The sequence below is a fragment of the Heterocephalus glaber genome, unplaced genomic scaffold, assembly GCF_053883595.1.
Source record: "Heterocephalus glaber isolate CG9 unplaced genomic scaffold, H.glaber_assembly_v1.0 deba00001457, whole genome shotgun sequence".
NCBI lineage: Eukaryota > Metazoa > Chordata > Mammalia > Rodentia > Bathyergidae > Heterocephalus > Heterocephalus glaber.
In genome coordinates this window covers 2,837,902-2,856,212 of record NW_028258305.1, presented here as the reverse complement: position 1 = coordinate 2,856,212, position 18,311 = coordinate 2,837,902, and the positions used below count along the sequence as shown (strand labels likewise).

The 18,311-nt window shown below is 40.2% G+C and overlaps 1 pseudogene; it reads right to left on the bottom strand.

Annotated features, from left to right (window-relative positions):
• Nucleotides 1-12,030: 12,030 nt before the first annotated feature.
• LOC147826916 (nicotinamide riboside kinase 1-like) overlaps nucleotides 12,031-18,311 on the bottom strand; it is a 47,995-nt pseudogene continuing 41,714 nt past the window's right edge.

Below are 18,311 nucleotides of genomic sequence, written 5' to 3'. Positions count from 1 at the left end.
TAAATGACCAAAAATAATTATACCCATTCCCCATTGATACCCTTCATTCTATATTGTGTCTAGCCCATTTTCTGGCATATAAATGAATACTTAGTAAATGCCACTAGTAGTAAATCCAGCACTTTGGAAGGCTGAAGCAGGAAGATTGCAAGTTCAAGCTCAGTTTCAGCCACTCAGTAACTTAGTGAGACCCTGTCTCAAAATTAAAAATAAAAAAGGGCTTAGGTTACAGTTGTGGTGAACCTAATGGCAAGCATGCTACAGCAGGCTATTTGTTGTCATTGAAAGTGCTAAAATGTTTGCCATCACTAGCTTAGGATGTAGTTCAGTGCAAAGGTACTAACTTCAAACCCTGTACTGAAAAGAAAAAGTCAATAAAATTCAATTCTGCAAATACTCAAGTTAGACTTTAGGGTCAATAAGTAAATAGATTTAAATAGAGCAACACTTTTCTGTTCTCTGAGCTAGAAAACCAGCACTCAGTGCTTTGCATTAGTAAGGATAAGGGATCTTGCTTACTAACTAACTTATTTTAGCTGTCCAAGGAAAACTTTATGTAGTTTTTGAACTTAGAAACATAGTCACATAGGACTTTGCTCTGGACAAATCCCTACAATGACTTATGCTTCTTGGAACAATAATCATTTTCTTTCAGTCACCTGGTGGTCCTTGAACACCAAATCTGTTCTCCCCCACATATTGGCATAATTTGAATGACAGTTGCCTTAATGGAATCTACTTTGATGCCATTTTTATTTCACAGGGAAGTTAATTCAGTTTCCATCTCCAGCTCCCAAACTTCTGATCCCCATAGTCTATTCAACTTGATCTTTCTCCCTTAGCACTGCATATGTATTCAGTTATAAGAGAATTTTGTCACTTGTTGTCATTATTTATTATTGAGTGTGCCCCCTCATCTGGATGTAAGCTCTAGGGGGTCCTGGAATCATCTCTTTCATTTGCTGATGTAATCCAAGCGCCCAGAAGTGTGTCTACTGAATAAGGCATGAATGAATCAATAGATAACACTAAATATTTATTGAGTGACTAAAGGGTAACTACCTTTTTCCTTGGATGACTTGGTATTTGTAATGAAACCTAAAAAATACTTTGGATTATTCTCATTATCTTGCAGTTAGTAAAAATCAGTCCTGAGTCTTTTTTTTTAAGTCCTAGTTTTATTGTAAGTTGTACTTTTCAAGTTTCCAGCTTCAGTGGTGAAAGTAACTATACTATTTGGTTCCTTTGTGAGCACAGTGAGGCCAATTAAAAACTCAACTTTTAAATTGAAGTAGTTATCAGATCCAAAGAGAACGCACTTCCATCTTGGTCTGTCCAGGCCATTTCTCTGACAAGGCAAAGTGCTAAGCAGAAGTAGGGTGTCCAGGGTTTCTCTGTGGGCCAGTGCGTGGGGTTTGTGCAGATACCTGAATGTCAGCCTCTCAGCACATTCTTGTTGGGCTCTATCACACTGCCCTACCAACCTGGCTTGTGTTTTATGCATACCATTCTCCTAGTGACCATGGGAAGTTTATTCTTCAGACCTCATAAATGTCGTTCCTCACTCTTTTCTTCTTACATCATCTCCAAGACAAACACCAGTGTCCAAGTGAACCACATGGTGGGGAAAGTTCATACTATGGCAGTCTAGCTCCTGTTAGGCACTTCTGCTTGACAAGCCCAGAGCAGTTCATTTTTGACTGCTTTTTCCAGGCATTCTTGAAAAATTACCCAGTTAGCATTGCCTAAGCTTCCATCTGTGATTTCATTGGGAAACTATGCATAAGATACTTTGGAAATAAATATACACAAGAAACTACAATTCTGTTTGAATGACCCTGTACCTTGGAATGTCTAGAACTGTGAGAATTATAAGACCAAGAAATATGTCCAGGCTGCTGACTTTAAAAGTTACTACTATTCCTTATATGGAATCTATGCAGACTGGGAAGCCAAAGTTGTATAAACTACAAATTTTTTTCCCCCGGCCACTTATGTGCCTCATCCTTGACCTATTTCATTTATAGGTTCCTTTAAGATACTATGCCCTAAAAGTTCATTGCTTTCCTGATGGTCTTCCAACTGTGATTTTCAGAATAGTAAATACTTTGCATGGACTTTGAATGTATGGAAAAGATCCAGGAATAGGCCACAAAAGGACAGGAACATGACAGTGCAATTGTATCAGTGGAATGTCAGGCCTACAAATGATGTGGGGCTCTGAGTAGACAGCCCTATGTACAGTTTATTCATTAGTGTTGAAAATGTAGACATTCAGAAATGTTTAGTCTGGTTTCAGTAAGAAAGAAGAGCAAGTAGATTCAGAGTAGGATCCACATACAGCACAATATTTCTTTTACTTTCTTTCCTTGTTAACAGAGAAAATGAGGCAACAAGCTGTGAACATAAAGCTAAAAAATTCTGTTTTTTAATAAAAGTACTTATTTTGTCTCTCACAATGTAGAGTGGGAACACTTTGCAATCGTGGTTTGAACAGAATATTTTAAGAAGAAATTCAGCACTAGCAGAGTACGTCTTGAGGTATTTTGAAGGACTATGTTTCACTAATCCTTTCCAGCAGTTCTGAAGTCCTATGTTCAAATCCCAGCTATACCATTAACTAGAATCAATTTCTTATCCTCTGTAAGCTTCAGTTTTTTCATTTAAAAAAAGGGATTAAAAACAGTACATACTGTATAGGATTATCATAAATGTTTTACCAAGATAAAGTATGAGGAGTACATAGTGTTTGGTAACGGAAACAATTGTTATTCTACTAGTCATATTTATTAATTGAATGGAATTTTTAAAAAGTTGAAGGTAGATTACAAATAAGTCTCATGCCTATTGAAAATTGGCCTGCCAAGTCTAGCTCTCAGCCCTGACACTCCTGATTTCTCCTCCTTTTCTAAACTTGAGTCTGCCTTTTTAGTACCAGAGGAATAGTGGCAGTTATTTAAACACACTGTAGGAAGTGCTGATATTTTCCATAGTTATTGCAATTCTTCGGATGAAAGCTTGCATTTCCTAGATGCTCAAATTAGTGTATGATCTTACACTTGAACTTCAATAGTTTGCATTAGTATGCTGACAAAAAACTGAGTGTAACAGATATAATAATTATTCCTCTGCCTGAAGCCTAGGTGTTGATATAACCTTATTATACTTTCATTTCAAGGCAGTTGCTTTCACAGTACAGGATGACCCAACAGCCCACTTGGCTTAGGGTTCTCAGAAAGCAAGTGAAAGCATTCCTACTTATTCTAGCAAATGAGAAAATTTCATGTTTGAGGAATATATTAGAATTTGAAATGAGTAAATATAGGAAAAGATATTTTACTTGTAGCATACATTTCACTTTTTTGGTTAAGGTTGGTAGGTTTTCTTTTTCTTTTTGAGGTGGGCTGGTCTTGACCTTGCTGTGTCACCCTGGCTGGCCTCAAACTCACAATCTTGCTGACAGGCATATGCGTGTGCCATCACTCTTGGCCCCATTTTAATTCTGAATGAGGTAGAAGTAATACCATTTGCTTTTCTATCCTCACTGCCACTGTAGGTGTAATCTAGCCCTAGTCTTACAGATGATTATAATATCTTTACAACCATTTAGGCATTTGTCTTCAAAATAAATACATCTTTACATTTAGGGAAGGCTAAAGGAAGAAATCTTAAGTTGACTTACAAATAAAATGAGTACTAAATATTTTTATTTCTTTTGGAAGCTCATTCATTGTTACAGGCTTTGGTATAATTCAAGCTCTGGGTTATTTTGATGTTGATAAACCTGCTTTTCTAGTCTTTTAAATCTCTAATCACTAAGCTTTTGCATTTTGCTCTTTGAAGAAGCTAATACTCACATAACATTATTTTCCATTTCAGCAAAGCCAGCTTTAAATATTTCCTAATGCTAATGCATGATTTGTCTAAGCATTTTAGCTAAATCTAATCTTTCATTACTGTTGATGCTCATCTCTATTTTCTGATAGCTAATTTGCTGACTTTCTGCAAAGTTCAGTTTTTGTTACATGTCTGATCAAGCTTAACAATAATTTCCTATATTATATTAGCCAAAGTAATGCTTGTTTATGAGCTTAGAGTCATATTTATTAACATCCATGATTAACTGAAAATTGCCCCATGTGGTATTTCAATCCACAAATGTGTTTTGATTAGAGAAGGGACAATTATTCCATTTGCATTTGATTCTAACACAAATGGTATAATTTTCAGCTCTCTTAGTCAAACAGATAGTAGGAAAAAAAAAGAAAAGGTAAGGCCTTAGAAAGTCTGTTCATATGACTGCTGCTTTCCAGTCATTTAGCCCCTAATGCAGTTTCTTTTTCTTTGTAACATTTCTATAAAATAGTTTTTGGTATGAATAATTACCTTAATTGTTCATATACTTTACAAAGTATCACTGGGGCATTATCTATTATGCTACATGACATTGATCACTGTGTATTTTTTAATACTTCATTCTCTTTAGGATTGGATGTCTGACTAGTTAGATTTAATACTTTACAAATATCATACATATAGAAATCCTGTAAGAAAAAAATAGTCTTTGAAAGATGATTCATATTCTTTTTCATCCTGACGGATTTCTCTGAAGCTTTCCTGACTTGAGTGATCTACATCACCAAGTCTACATTTTCATGTAGCAGAATAAAATTTAGCTTTTCACAGATTGCTTGGACACACAGCAAGGGATTCTGAGTGTCTGACACCACTAGATTCTGGCATCTGATTTTCTGAACTCTACCTGAATGATTAATGGCTCAGGGTGGTCTTTAGAGGCATTATAGTCCCAGTAATGGGTCTAATAGATCCTGAGGCAGCATGACTGATCTGTTACCCTTTCCAGACTTGCAGACCCAGGAGTCACCACATTCGAACTCCTTGTGGAGTCACAATGGTTGCTAAAGATAAAAATTACCCACCAGAACCCCAAATCTTCACCCTTCTTGTTAGAATGGGGAAGTTACTCTTTTATTTTCAATTTAAATTGAAAACTTTTATAAGATAGCCAAACTTTGGTTATTTCCCCTGGATTGGGGGTTAAACAGGCACTTTGGTTTTTGTCCTACTATTTTGTAAAGCTAGACCTTACAGAATGACAGAAAAGCACCAGTACCCAACACTGTCATGTTGGTGGGCTGAACGAATGAATGAACAAACCACTAGAACACCTGTAGGACCGCAGACCTGATATTCCAGTTTCAAGCTTCCATGGTTTAGATGTTTCTTTACTCTGCCTGCTCAATTAGTTGTATCAAAAGTTTTGCTCTAATTCCTAAACAACCTCCTATGAAATAAGAACAACTCTTAAATTTTTCTTTTGATCAGCTTTAATCTGCATAGAACCCTCTTTTCGTGCCAGAGTGCCAGTTTTAATAAATCAGCCAGCTCAAATTGAATAAATCTATTTAAATACTTATAAAATATTAAGGATGCATTTGGGAAAAGCCTCTAAGGTTATTGTGGCACCCATGTACCTCACAGTAACTAATTTATTAAGCAGTTTGCAAACCTGGGAAGAAAGGAAAAAGAAAAATGGTTTCATAAACCAAGAGCAGAAGCCAATTTTTCAGCTGAGATGATGAAAGGAAGCATGCATTTCTAATCAAAAAGACAGATAAGCCTTCTCTCTCCCACCATTCCCTCACCGGCAAAGTGCCTTTTCATCATCAACAACACTCCATTCCTAATGGCTGCCTGGGCCTTTCTGCACCTTCTCCATACACTGGTAATGTACACACAGCATCCCTTTGAAACAAGAGCCCATTAGCTGTGGCAGACTACCTTTTCACATGACGTTCTTCTGCTGCAAGTCATCAGCGCAGTGTTAAATCATCCCTACTGGGCATGCTCAGAACCCTGTCAGAAGGATAAACTGATATTTAGAGCCACAGCATGAAAATTGCTTTTCAGCCCTCTTGAAGGACAGTTTAAAAAAAGAAAAAGAAAAGGGAAAAGGTCATACACTAGACAGGAAGACCAAGCTCATTCTTTCACTCTGGAGTGTTGTCCTTTGTGTTTCTTTGGGTGATCCTTTGTGATCCTCATTCGGATGTGTGCCATGACTGTTGCTTTGTGCAAATAGTAGGGTCAGGGTCCATGTATTCAATATTCCAGGTCATCCTGCCCCTTTGACATTAACATTTGTATTAATGGTAGGTATCATAGTAAATGTGTGAAACTTGTCTTGTGATGTTCAGAAATATTACCTTTCTATTATTCTCCATGTTGTCATACATAGGTGTTGCTGATTGTAGCAGTTGTGTAGCTTACAGAGCATTCTTAATGGTTTAAATGATCTCACCATTAAAGCTTTAATGATCCCACCATTTTCCACACACCTAAGAGAGCTCCAGTTATTCCTTCCACCTATCCCAAAACACGATTGTTTGTCCATTATATAGTGATACATAACTGTATTATTATTATTATTTTTTGGTGCCAGGGATTGAACTCGGGACCTTGTGCTTGCGAGGCAGTCAGCAGAACCACTGAGCTAAATCCCCGGCCCATAAGTGTGTTATTTTTAATGTAGCATATGAAAGCACATGGAAATGGTTGTGATGGAGCTTATGGGAGCCACTTTGTTCTTTGCTGTTAAGGGTCAGTATCAACTAACTGCATGTTACACTTAGCTCTGGCTTATGTTAGAATCTTTCACCAAGTTTATTCAGAGACCCACAAATATGGCCTGGATGAGGCTTCACTATGGTAGTTTTTCAAAGACCAACTGACTGGACAAAATAAAAGGCTTATTAAAAGTAGACTATATTTCATTTTACTCAGGGTAAAGTGAGAGGGGGCACATTTTCCTATTGTGCTTACATGCAGGATATATGCTTGCCTTTTTTTCCTCCAGGAAGCTGGTTGTGACATGCTCAGAAATGTGGCTTTGGTGAATTATTTCCCTGCTAGTGAGTGTGGTAGAGGATATTAGAGACTATCATCTTTACCAGCAGGCAGGGTAACATTTCCCAATAGCTCTGAATAATGCAGGGAAGATTGAGACCAAGTTGAGGACTGCTATTTCCTAGCATAATTTACCTTCTTGCCACTGTCAATGCTTTCTGACATTTTTCACCACTGGAGCCTCTTTGGGGACAAAGTCTTGTGTGGCTATACTTGCTTTGATCTGGCCTAGTTAGCTTGGGATGACAGGATGTCGGAGTTTCTGAGGCCCAGTGATTTTGGATCAGAAAGAGTTGATCCCTGTAATGGATAACCATCTGAATTGCAGTTGAATGAACCATTCAGTCAAGTAAAGGGCAGAGCATAACAACCAGGAGGCTAGTAGGGCCTTTCCCGCCCTGTACAGCACCCATCTGCCAGGGAGGTGTTTGGCAGTCTCCCTGGGCTTTTCAGGTGGAGAGACTCTCCTGGTGTCTCCAGATGCCACCCTCTCCCAGAGATGTTCTGATCAACCAGTTCTCCTTTGAGGCTACAGAATCTGTTTTTAATAGGAACTCCAGGTGATTTTTGTCAGCAGGAAAGGTTCTTTGTAAGGTTTTGTGGAAAATTCTTATTGCTAAATGCATGCTGAAAGTTCTTTCCTTGACAGCAAGTTGATGTACATCTTGGCACATTAAACAAATACTTTTATTTCCAGTGCAGCAACAGAGTCTACTGGATTAGGTGATCCCAAAGAACAAGTTCATATATTGAGGAGGGGTTGAAAGAGGGGAGTAGAACGTGACTAGATGAAAAAGCAATGTATTAAAGTTCCAGAAAACTATGGAAAACTCCAGGTAGTGGTAGGCTTGGAACTGGAGGTAGGATGAGGGGAAATCAAGGAGATTCAAGCCCCAGGACAGTTGTCTTTGCCTTCACAAGGGCTGATTTAAATCACTTTCTTATTATACCTTTTGTTGGCATCATTTGTCAAACCTTCTTATAAAAGTTGAAAAATGAGGTTATGCAAGGGGTGCTTTCATCCATCTCCAAGCATCCACTGAATGGGGGAGTGGGGAGTGGCTCACCATTCCTCAGGGCTCCAGCCTGTGCCTGCTTTTGTTTATCCCTAAAAGTCTCAGCTCCCAGCAAGAATAGAATGCAGCCTCCAAGGCCTTTCAGACAAAGCCTCGGAGCTTTTGACCTGTAGGTTGTGGGTGTGCTTTCTAAATTTTCTTTGGAGACTTCCTATCCTAGGGATTTACCGATTTGAAACAAATCCCTCAGCTTTGGCCCCGAATCCCATAATTTAAAAGTGTGCAGTGATCAGAGTTGTTTGTTAGCTATCATAACAGTCTGGTAGGAGCAGCTTTCCTCTTGCCATTGCCCCCTCCTTCCCATGTGCTGCCTGTTCTCTACCACTTAGCTTAAGTGGCAGCAGTCAAGCTTCTCAGTAGTTGAGAGAAAAGAGGGGCACAGCTGCACAGGACATATGAGGATAGAAACATCTTCACATACATGAGTTGGCACCCTCTAAAACCCAAGGACAACTGAAAATACCAGTGGCTAAAGTTTATGAAGCCTTTACCAAGCTCCAGGGCTCCAAAGGTTGTATGCGGGTTCATTTATTAATCTTCCCATAACTCTAGGGGGCTGGTGATAGTGTCAAGCTCACCTTGCAGTTCCAGCCCATGATAATGCTGATAAGAGGTGAAGAAATGGATTCAGGATGTGCTGCCCTCTCTTTCTGTCTACCAGCACTACTGGGCATGTGCCCTGGCCCTGGAGAGGGATTTGACAGAGTGTGGTGTTTTCAGACAAGGTGACAAATGACCCTATGGGTTGACTGGGAAGAAAGAACCCAGAGAGGTTCCCACTCTGGGTTCTGTCATCAGAACTTGTTCAGACTAAATCTGATATTTAGTTTTAAGAGCATAAGATTTCCCACTTTCTACAATGTTTGATTTGCACATTCAGCAATTCTTACATATTATACACTCTACATTAGTTAATTCTCAACTAGAGTCCACTTTGTACATTTTGATGATGAGAAGAATGATTAGAAGATATTCAAGTGGAGTTTCTGGGAAAGACCCTGGATGGTAACTATATGGCCAAGATGACTGAAAATCAACCTTTGCCTTGGGCTGACTTCAAAGTATAGAAACGAGACAAGATACCAAGGTAAGTAAAGCTAATGGGACAATAGGGAAGGAGGTGATGATGACCTCAAATAAACATGATTTGAAGTCCATGAAGAGAGTATCTGGGCTGATGTATGAATTTGAATACAAATGTAACTCATCATTTGTATTCATTTGGCTTTTTTTTTAACCAACTTTATAGATTTCTTAATTTCCCCAAATATTTCTCTGATGTTGCTTGTATTTATTTTTGTTTTGATAACAAAAAGATAATTCTAGTGGTTCACTTGCTAGCAGTATCTATTTCCTGGCCCACACACAGTATTTTCTTTTTCAGAATGAAAAAAAAAATGACCCTAATGGAAATAGAATTGTTCAGTACAACATAATGTGGTACAAGAGAAATTTAATGGAAGCCACATATGCATTTTAAAATATTTAGTAGCCACACTAAGCTAATGAAAAGAAATAGATAAAATGTGTGTACTTTTTTTTTTTTTGTACTGGGGATTGAAATCTGGTCCTTGCACTTGCAAGGCAGGCAGCGGAACCCCTGAGCTAAATCCCCAGCACAAATAAATAAAATGAATTTTGTATGGTGCTGGAAGTTGAACTTAGGGCTTCATGCATGCTAGGCAAGTGGTTTTCCCACCAAGCTACATACCAAACCCAGATCAGATTAATTTTAATAATATATTTTAATACAATATACTCAGAATATCATTTCAATAGCTATTCAATATGCATTACTAATAAAATATTTTTACATTATTTTTCTCGAGCTAAGTCTTCAAAAAAATCTAGAGTGTGTTTTACACATCGCTTCTCTCAGCTTTGAGGAGTCACATTCCAAGTGATCAGGGGCCACATGTGGCTGGTGGCTACCGAGTTGGCCCTTGGAGTTTAGCACTTTTGAGCAATCAGTCACATCACATCCTGGCTCTCTGGTGTTTTAACTGTACACCCTTAACTTCTGCAAGCCACATTTTTTTTTTCCTCACCAACTAAGTTTACACATAAAATTGTACTGAAAGTAGACGCAATACTATGTTTCCCAGAAGCCCTCAATAAATTTAGACAATTCCAGGACTCCTACAGCATAGTTCCCACCCTGGATTCAATCATTCAGAATGTGCTCAGACTAAGTGTGATATTCATTTTCTAAGACTTCCCACTTCTTTCCACAACTCACCCCCCCCGCCTTTACATTGGGGATTGAACACAGAGCCTTTTCACTGAGCTTCATCCTTAGTCCTTTTTTATTTTGAGACAGAATCTAGCTCACTACACTGCCTAGGCTTGGCTTGAACTTGAATCCTCCTGCATCAGCCTTCTAGAGTGCTGAGATTATAGGCACACACCACCATGTCCAGCTTTTCCTACAATTTTGGATTACACATCTGCACATATATTATATGTATGTATTTTAATCTTGTAATTCTCAATTAGGGGCACTTTGTATACCTCCCCCTCTCTTTGGGGACATTTGGCAATGTCTGGAATCACAACTGAAGGCTTGCAACTGGCATCTGGTGGGTAGAAACCAGGGACGCTGGTAAACATCCTACAGTGTGCAAGTTTGCTCCTATATACAAAAAGTTATCTGACACCAAATTTCAAGAGTGCTGATGTTGAGAAACTCTGTTTCAACCAGACTAACCTGTTTACATGAGTTTATCTGCTTTTATTTTTTTATCCTTTTTGAGACAATTAGCATGTAAACTATAAAGAAATAATGATAGGAAGATACCTGCCCATGATCCTCAATATAACTCTCAGTTGTGTAAAGCGATTCTGCACATGACAACCACACACATACTTCCTTGGGTTTTCTGGAGGGAGAGCAGCATGATTTAAAGAATCATATGGGGGACGCAGACTCGCTCCCACACTCCTGTGACCTGCCACCAGTCAGCAGAGGCTCCGTCATTGTGAGGCTGATTGGATCATGACAACAGTTTGGCTGCTGCTGGACTTGATCCCTTGCCAGGAGCAAGTGCCATGTGAAAGCTGACAGCTGCCTTCCTGTCCCTTGAGACTGCTGGGTCACAGAAGCCAAGGGGAAGCGGAGGTGGCCTGTGGTGCCAGTTCTGGGGCAGGTGGCCCCATGATAAGGCCCCTTCGCACTCTTTTCTTCCATTTACAAGTTATGACAAATTTACTCAACTTATTTCAAGCTCTTGAGAAGGACCTGAGAGGAATGGTTTCCTGGACACCTTGAAGATGGGTTTGGAGGGCCCTCTTCATTGGCAGCAGTTCTTGTGGGATCTGTAGCCTCCAGGCAAGGAGGGAAATGCTCCAGTTTGCTTTTTCTTCTTAGTGCTGTCTTGGGAAATCCTTGTGGGGTTTCGTCTGATTTTAGTTAACTTCTACACTTGTATGTTTTTCCCTCTTCTCAGTGTGTGATCTTCCCTATTTCCTAATTAAAGTCTTTTGGATTTGGGGGATCATCTTAGAAACAGCATTGCTGACTGCTCGGGTATCATGGCTCACTCTGGGAAAACCTCAAAGAGACTGGAAGCTTCTGTCTCCATTGCTCCTGATGGCATCAAAACCTCACTTGTGGATTTCTTGCTGCAAAAAGCTATTCTAAGCCTTGCTGGTTTCTGCTTTGTAAGAAGTAGTCATTTTGCTTATTTTTGTCTTTATGCTTTCTTGGCTAGCTATAGAGAACTCCTGTCATTCCCAGTGACCAGAAAGCATCCCTTGAACCATCCTCTGCTTGTGAATATAGCTACAGGGTTGCAGAGAAATACAGTTCTGTGCAGCTACTTCATCTTCTCACACTGCACCTGGCAGTTGGGATGATGAAACAGAGAGGCCCTAACTGAAATCTCCAGTGACCTCTGCCTCTGGCGACCCAGTTAGCCCCACATAAAAAGGTAGCTCTTGAGAAAACGGTGTAAGCTGAGAGCAGAATTCCCTTCTGTCCATTAAAATTCAAAGTGAGTAGGAGGCCCCAAAAGGAAAGGTTCTGGCATCAAGACCAAGTCTTGTGAACAGATGGATTAAAGCCAAGTGGCTGGCTATTCACTCTTGCCAATGCTGGGGAGCTGTTCCTCTCCCGCATGGCTTCTACTCTCACCAAATAATCAGGTTCCTTCTGGCCACCTGGAAAATGCAGAGTCAAACACCTGTTTAAGTAGACACAGGGAGCTCTGGGCCTGCCACCACTGATCCACCTGCAGTGCACAACATAACATTCACCAGCTGCTTTACTTAGCATGAGGTGGGAGCATGATACTTTGATGAAAGCATCAACAACATACCATAAAGTTCAACGATTTTCACATCGGTGGGGAGGAGCAGGCTCACAAGCTGGGGCTGGCGAAGGATTTCCCAGGCTGGAGGAAGGGAGAGAAGGAGGGTGAAAGCGCCCAGAACCAGCCCCAGTGAGTATGGATTCACTGCTGCCCTTGTCCCAGGGCTGGGACAATCCTTGTCCTGGAGCCGAAGACGCTGGTTTGGGGAAGCTGGCACTGCAAGTCTAGAAAAACGAGCTCATGCTGTTGGAAGCACCACAGAGACCGTTATTTTACATGGAACAGTTCTCTCCTTTGTCTGGGTAGAACTCAGCCTGTGGAGAAAACCTGAGAAAAAAAGAAAAGAGAAGTGTTTCTGCCTCTGCACTTGGGTTTATGTGGGCATTTGCATTTTTCTTTTTGGAAAGGAGGTGTTGAGCCTGTGCTTCTTTAATTTTATTGTTGCCACTCTCATCATAATAAAAATAGTCATTAAGGCATAATTAACTGTGTGGTACAAAGCAAGCAGCATACTCTATCCCAATACATGGATGTATTATAGTCTCAGAAGCAGGAAGTGATTCCAGAGCACCTCATATTATGTGGTAGGAGGGTATCAGAAGAAATCACAGGGTAGTTCTTAGAGCAACTTAGGAGTAGCTGAGTGACAAAGAAGGAGTTACTGTCATCCTTTATTCTTGGCTTGGTGTTTGTGTCAAGGCTGAATAATAAACAGAGCAAACATTTTGAGTGCTTAATATGTGCCAGACTCTGTTCTAAGTGCTTTATAATAAACAATTGCTTTAATCCTTACTACTCTATAAGGGAGATCTGATAGTTTTACAGCTGAAGAATCTGAGGTGCAGCAAGGTGAAATAACTTTCTCAAGGCCACATTGCTAGCAAGTGCAGGAGGCTGGACATGAATCCAGGTTGTGGACCAAGCTGGTCTGTATGGTCTCCCATGACTGTTGCTTGACAACAGTTATGAATTATGTCCATTGAGCTATGAGACTGTTTAGAACTTAATTCATTTTTAAATATTTCATGGCAAAGCAGTTCTAAAATGGATGTTGGTAACACTTAAAAACTCCTATTGCAAGCAACTTTTTCACAGGGAGCCTAAATTCTTTCTCCCACAGGTCTTACTCAGACCTCATGAGGGTGGGAGGCTTTGTGTCACCACCTCTAGGCAAGAGGGTTCTTACAAACCTCAGTGGCTCCCTTCTATCCTGGGGTGATTTCAAGTTTCAACCTCTGACTGCTCAGGTCTCTAAGACCAAAATCATTTGGTGATTTGTGGTGTGAAGAAAAAGTGAACATGGCCCCATGAGAAAAAACAAGACTATGCTTATAGCCCCCTGATGGAGTGTTTGGAGAGAGATGTGGCTGCTTCTCCCCTCTGCCTGTTTTTTCCCCTCCTCCTTCTGGAGTTGCCTGCTTTCTTGATGCACCCCCCCCCCCGGTATTTGTTCACTCCACTAATGGCAGGGAGCAATTGTCCTCAGCTTCTGGAGTGTAATTGTCTGACCCAGGACTCAAATCATAGTCTTTAGTCACCAAACTTGACAAAGGTATTTATCATCAATGAAAAGACAAGTCAATCTATGGAACCCGAACTTTGTATTTCTCTGGGAGCCATATCAAGGCTCAGAAGGTCACTCTATAGCATTAAGAGACCAAGGTCTTGTGAGACCAATGCCATCCATTATAACTTCCCCATAGCCAAGAAATATCCCATATTGACTAATAACGTGAGAAGTAGAAGAATGAGGGCAACGGGTAAGCAGTGTCTGCAGGAAATTTGTCTTTCACATGTGCTGACTGACTCTCAGGGCTCTTGGCTGTGGGCTGAGCTGGGCAAAGCCCACCCATGTGTTTCATGGCTGCAAGGCAAACTCTGATTTTAACTATGTATGTGAGAAATGTAGACTGTTTCTCACATTGCCCTTAATTCAATCCTGTTGGAAGGAAGAAAAAAACGAACAAACAAAAACACCTCAAACCTCAAACTACCAAATACAGAAGACATAGAGCAAAGCCTCAACTCTTTACCTTGAAAAAGTAACCTCAAATCATTCAGCTCAGCTTCTTTGCCCACCAAATAAGGGAAATTGAGCCAGATAATCTGTTTTTCCTTCTCAGCCATAGTGGTGATAATTATAATTTAAATTTATATGTGAATAGAGAAAAGTTTTCCTTTTACTTTGGGATTTTTAAAGATAATTTAAAGATTTTAAACCCTGAAAAATTTAAAAAGCAAGTTTATAATTTCTTTCTCTATATATGTGTGTTTAGAGAGAAAGAGAGTCAACAGATGGAACATAATGCAAAAATTTTTGAGTAATTTCAAAACACATGCCATGTGCTGAATGGAGATTTTTAGGACTTTTACAATTGCTAACTTCAACACTCACCTCTAATATATTCCGACTTTAAGTGTGCAACCTTGTTTAAAATGCACTGCTAAAGCATATATTTTCATGTATTGCTATGTCTGAATGCATGATAACCAGGTTGAAAATCAAATTATCTGTGTTAGGGTGAATATTATAGTGTGAATACTGCCTGCTGTGCTGTGAATGAATCTTGTAAACACAATCAAATGCATCTTTGCCTTTCTCACACATCCAGCCCCCACCCCGCTTACAGAGGCAATTCTTCACCTTCCGCTTCTCATTGTCACAGCAGTTCACGTTTATGGTGGGTGACATCTTCAGCTTGAACCCAGCGTGAGCTCTGCCATGTCGGAACTGAGCATTCTCCTCCAAATATCAGCCTTCAGATAAAGCCGTTTTAGGAATAATGAAAAATAAATAAATAAGGATTTGTTTTCCAGATGTTTGTGAAATACTTTTTTTAAAGTCTAAGTGTCTGCTGTGAAATTTCAGGTCTGTTGAATTGCTTTAGTGAGGGAAAAGAGTAGATGTTTAAAAGGAACCATATTTTCTCCACTGTTAATTTACCGAAGGAGGGGAGTGGGGTGTTGTGCCACACTCCGAGAGGACTCTGAACTTCAGCAAGTAGGAAGCCAGTAGGAAGCTTAGAGCCTTCAGGGTGGAGAGTGAGAGGGCCTCTGCTTAGCCCCAAGTGCTGAGTGTGTGGCTTGAGTCACTTTCCCACTGCTGCCTGAACACTGTGGAGCCACCATGACAGGCATTTATAGGGTGCAAAGCTCCAACACTGCAGAGGCATTAAAGGAGGACTCCATTTGATGAAAAGAACGCCATTGCTCCAACGCCATACAAGGCAAGGTTGCAGCAAGTGGTGCCTGTGGGGCTGCGCTGGACCTTTCCCTCCTGGCAGCATGCTTCCCTAAAGTTGCCAAATTTTCCAAGTTCATAATCACAACTTTCAGGAAGAGAAAATAAACTCCATGAATTATGGGGTTACTCTGACCAGTTCTTTATGTAATAAGTCAGTTTCTCCCTTAGCAAAATGGTGAAGGAGATTGTATTAGAGATGAGTTGCTCTCTTTCCCTAGCTCTTCCTGTTTTGGTCCTGTCCTCTCCAGAGCTCCAGTACTCACTGTCCCACAGAGGCTCTGTAACTTTTAGCAGGTCTCCCTGATCGCTACCCACCTCAGGCAGCATCCCAGTGCCCGGACCCTTACCCTGCCTTTCTCCCCATATCCAAATCTCCAAATCTGTGGGTCTTTAAGTCAATTCTAGGTGTGAGTACCTGATGAGGTTTCGGGCTCAACTTTCCCAAGGAGGACTCACTCTTGTCTTATCAGAGGTTTTCTATGCCAGGATCCAAAAGGAGAAGCAGAAGTGGCAATGTAGACCCTGGGGCAGGTCAGTGGCTGGGCAGACTAGGATGATTGCAGCTCTGGCAATAATGCCCATAGGAAGCTGCCCAGCCCCATGGTCAGCCTGGCTGCTCTGAGAAATGTCCTTGGTGATTTCTATGGATTTTGAGAGTTAAGTACTTGCAAATCCTCCCAAGAACAATAGCACTCATCTTTCAGGAATGTGTGCCTCCCTAGTCCCCACCCAGATGAAGTCTCTGTCCATGCAGTGGAAAAACAGGGTTAAATGGAACCTCAAGTTGAGTCTTACAGAAAAGGAAACATCACAAAAGGAAGTCCTTTATGCTAAATGTAGATGAGAACAGGGGTCTTCATGGTTGCTGCTCTGCTGTGATATCAGCAGCCTGCATGGAGGATGAAACACATTGTTTTAATAAGTATCTAGCAGAACCACCTCCATCCCCCTGTAGATATCTCCTCTGAGCACTGACTGATGTCAGGAAAATGCTGAGGACATGTGGGATCGGCTTTGAACACAGAACCCTATATATAGTAACTCTTCTCCATTTTCAATACGGGACCTTCCTCCACTGTGAGTCTCTCTCCAAGCACACATTCAAATATACCCACACACCGTTTCTCCTTTTCCTCCACCATTTTTAAGGGGGGTGGATTAACTTTCTGAGGTAGAAAAGTTAGAATGTATCTACTTTTAAACAACCCTGAAAAATCAGGCCTGGCACTTCTGAGGACTCCATCTGCGGGATTAGGATAAAGAGAAGGTCAGAATTCCCAGAGAAGCACAAAAACAAGAAGGAGGATCTCCTATGGTCTTTCAGCCATTGCTTCACATACATCACCAGCCAAGATTTGTGCCCCTGGAGGAAAGCAGGCTTTCTATGTTGTCTAATAAAAACAGTAAGATTTACCATGTATTCAGCACTTACAAGTACCAGGTACCATGCTGAGTGCTTTACATACATTATTTTATTTAATTCTCAGACATTCCCATTATTATCCCCTTTTATAGAGACTTGAAGAAGTTAAATCACGTGCTCAGATTTGTATGGTTGCTAAGTGGTAGAGATGGACTTCAAACGGATGCAACCACACTCTAGGAATGAGTGTGGGGGTAAAACAAATCACAAGTCATCTCCCAGAGTAGGGATAGTGTTTTGTTCTCTGCTGTAACCTGACAAACAGTTCTTGTACTTTATGAATATTTGTCAAATATATGATGAATGTTTGGATTTAACTTAATGTTTACATTCAAGGTTTTAAAAAAATTAAAACTAATTCTTGTCCATTTTTTAAGCATTTCAAATTGTGGTCACCATATTGTTTTATTTTGAAAAGAATTTTTAAAATTCTTTTATTGGTACATTTTAGGTATACAATACATTTACATTTCTCATTGGGAAATTGTACATTTACATGATGTGTCTTGGTTCTTATTTTTTCCCCACTCCCTGCACTCCCTTCACCCCCTCCACCCTTCCCTATTTACAAAGACTTTGTTTCCATTTTTTCCATTTCTCATTATTTTTCCTTTCCCTTCTTTTCTTTCCCCTGCCCCTCCCACTTCTCCTATCCCTTTGGGCCTTTTCTTCCTATTTTGCATTATCAATTATTCATTTTAGTCATTGGTACATTTTAGGTATACAATATAATGACATTCATCATTGGAAATTTGCACATTTACATGGTCTCCTTGGTTCTTATTTTTCCCCCTTCCCCTGCCCTCCCTTCAACCCCTACATCCCTTACTATTTACAAAGACTTTGTTTCTATTTTTCCAATTTCTCATATTAATTCCATTCCCTTCTTTCCTTTCCTCTACCCCTCCCACTTCCCCTTCCCCTTTGCCCCTTTTCTTCCTATTTCACATTATCTATTATACCTTTTAGTGCTTATTTACACTATCAGTTTCTCCCACTAGAGAAACTATTCAATATTTATACATGTGTGTCTTATTTATTTCACTTAAGAGTATTGCCTCAGGGCCGGGGATTTAGCTCAGTGGTTTCGTCCCCTGCTGCACAAGCGCAAGGACCTGAGTTTGATCCCCGGTATCAAAAAAAAAAAAAAAAGTATTGCCTCAATGTGCATCCATTTAGCTATAAATGTCTCTAAATTCTCATTTTTTATGGCTGAGTGGTACTCCATTTTATTAAAAAAACACATTTTTTTTTTATCCAGTCTCCAGTTGATGGGCATTTGGGCTGTTTCCAAGTCTTTGATAAAGGAGCCAAACACCCTAACTGTAGGA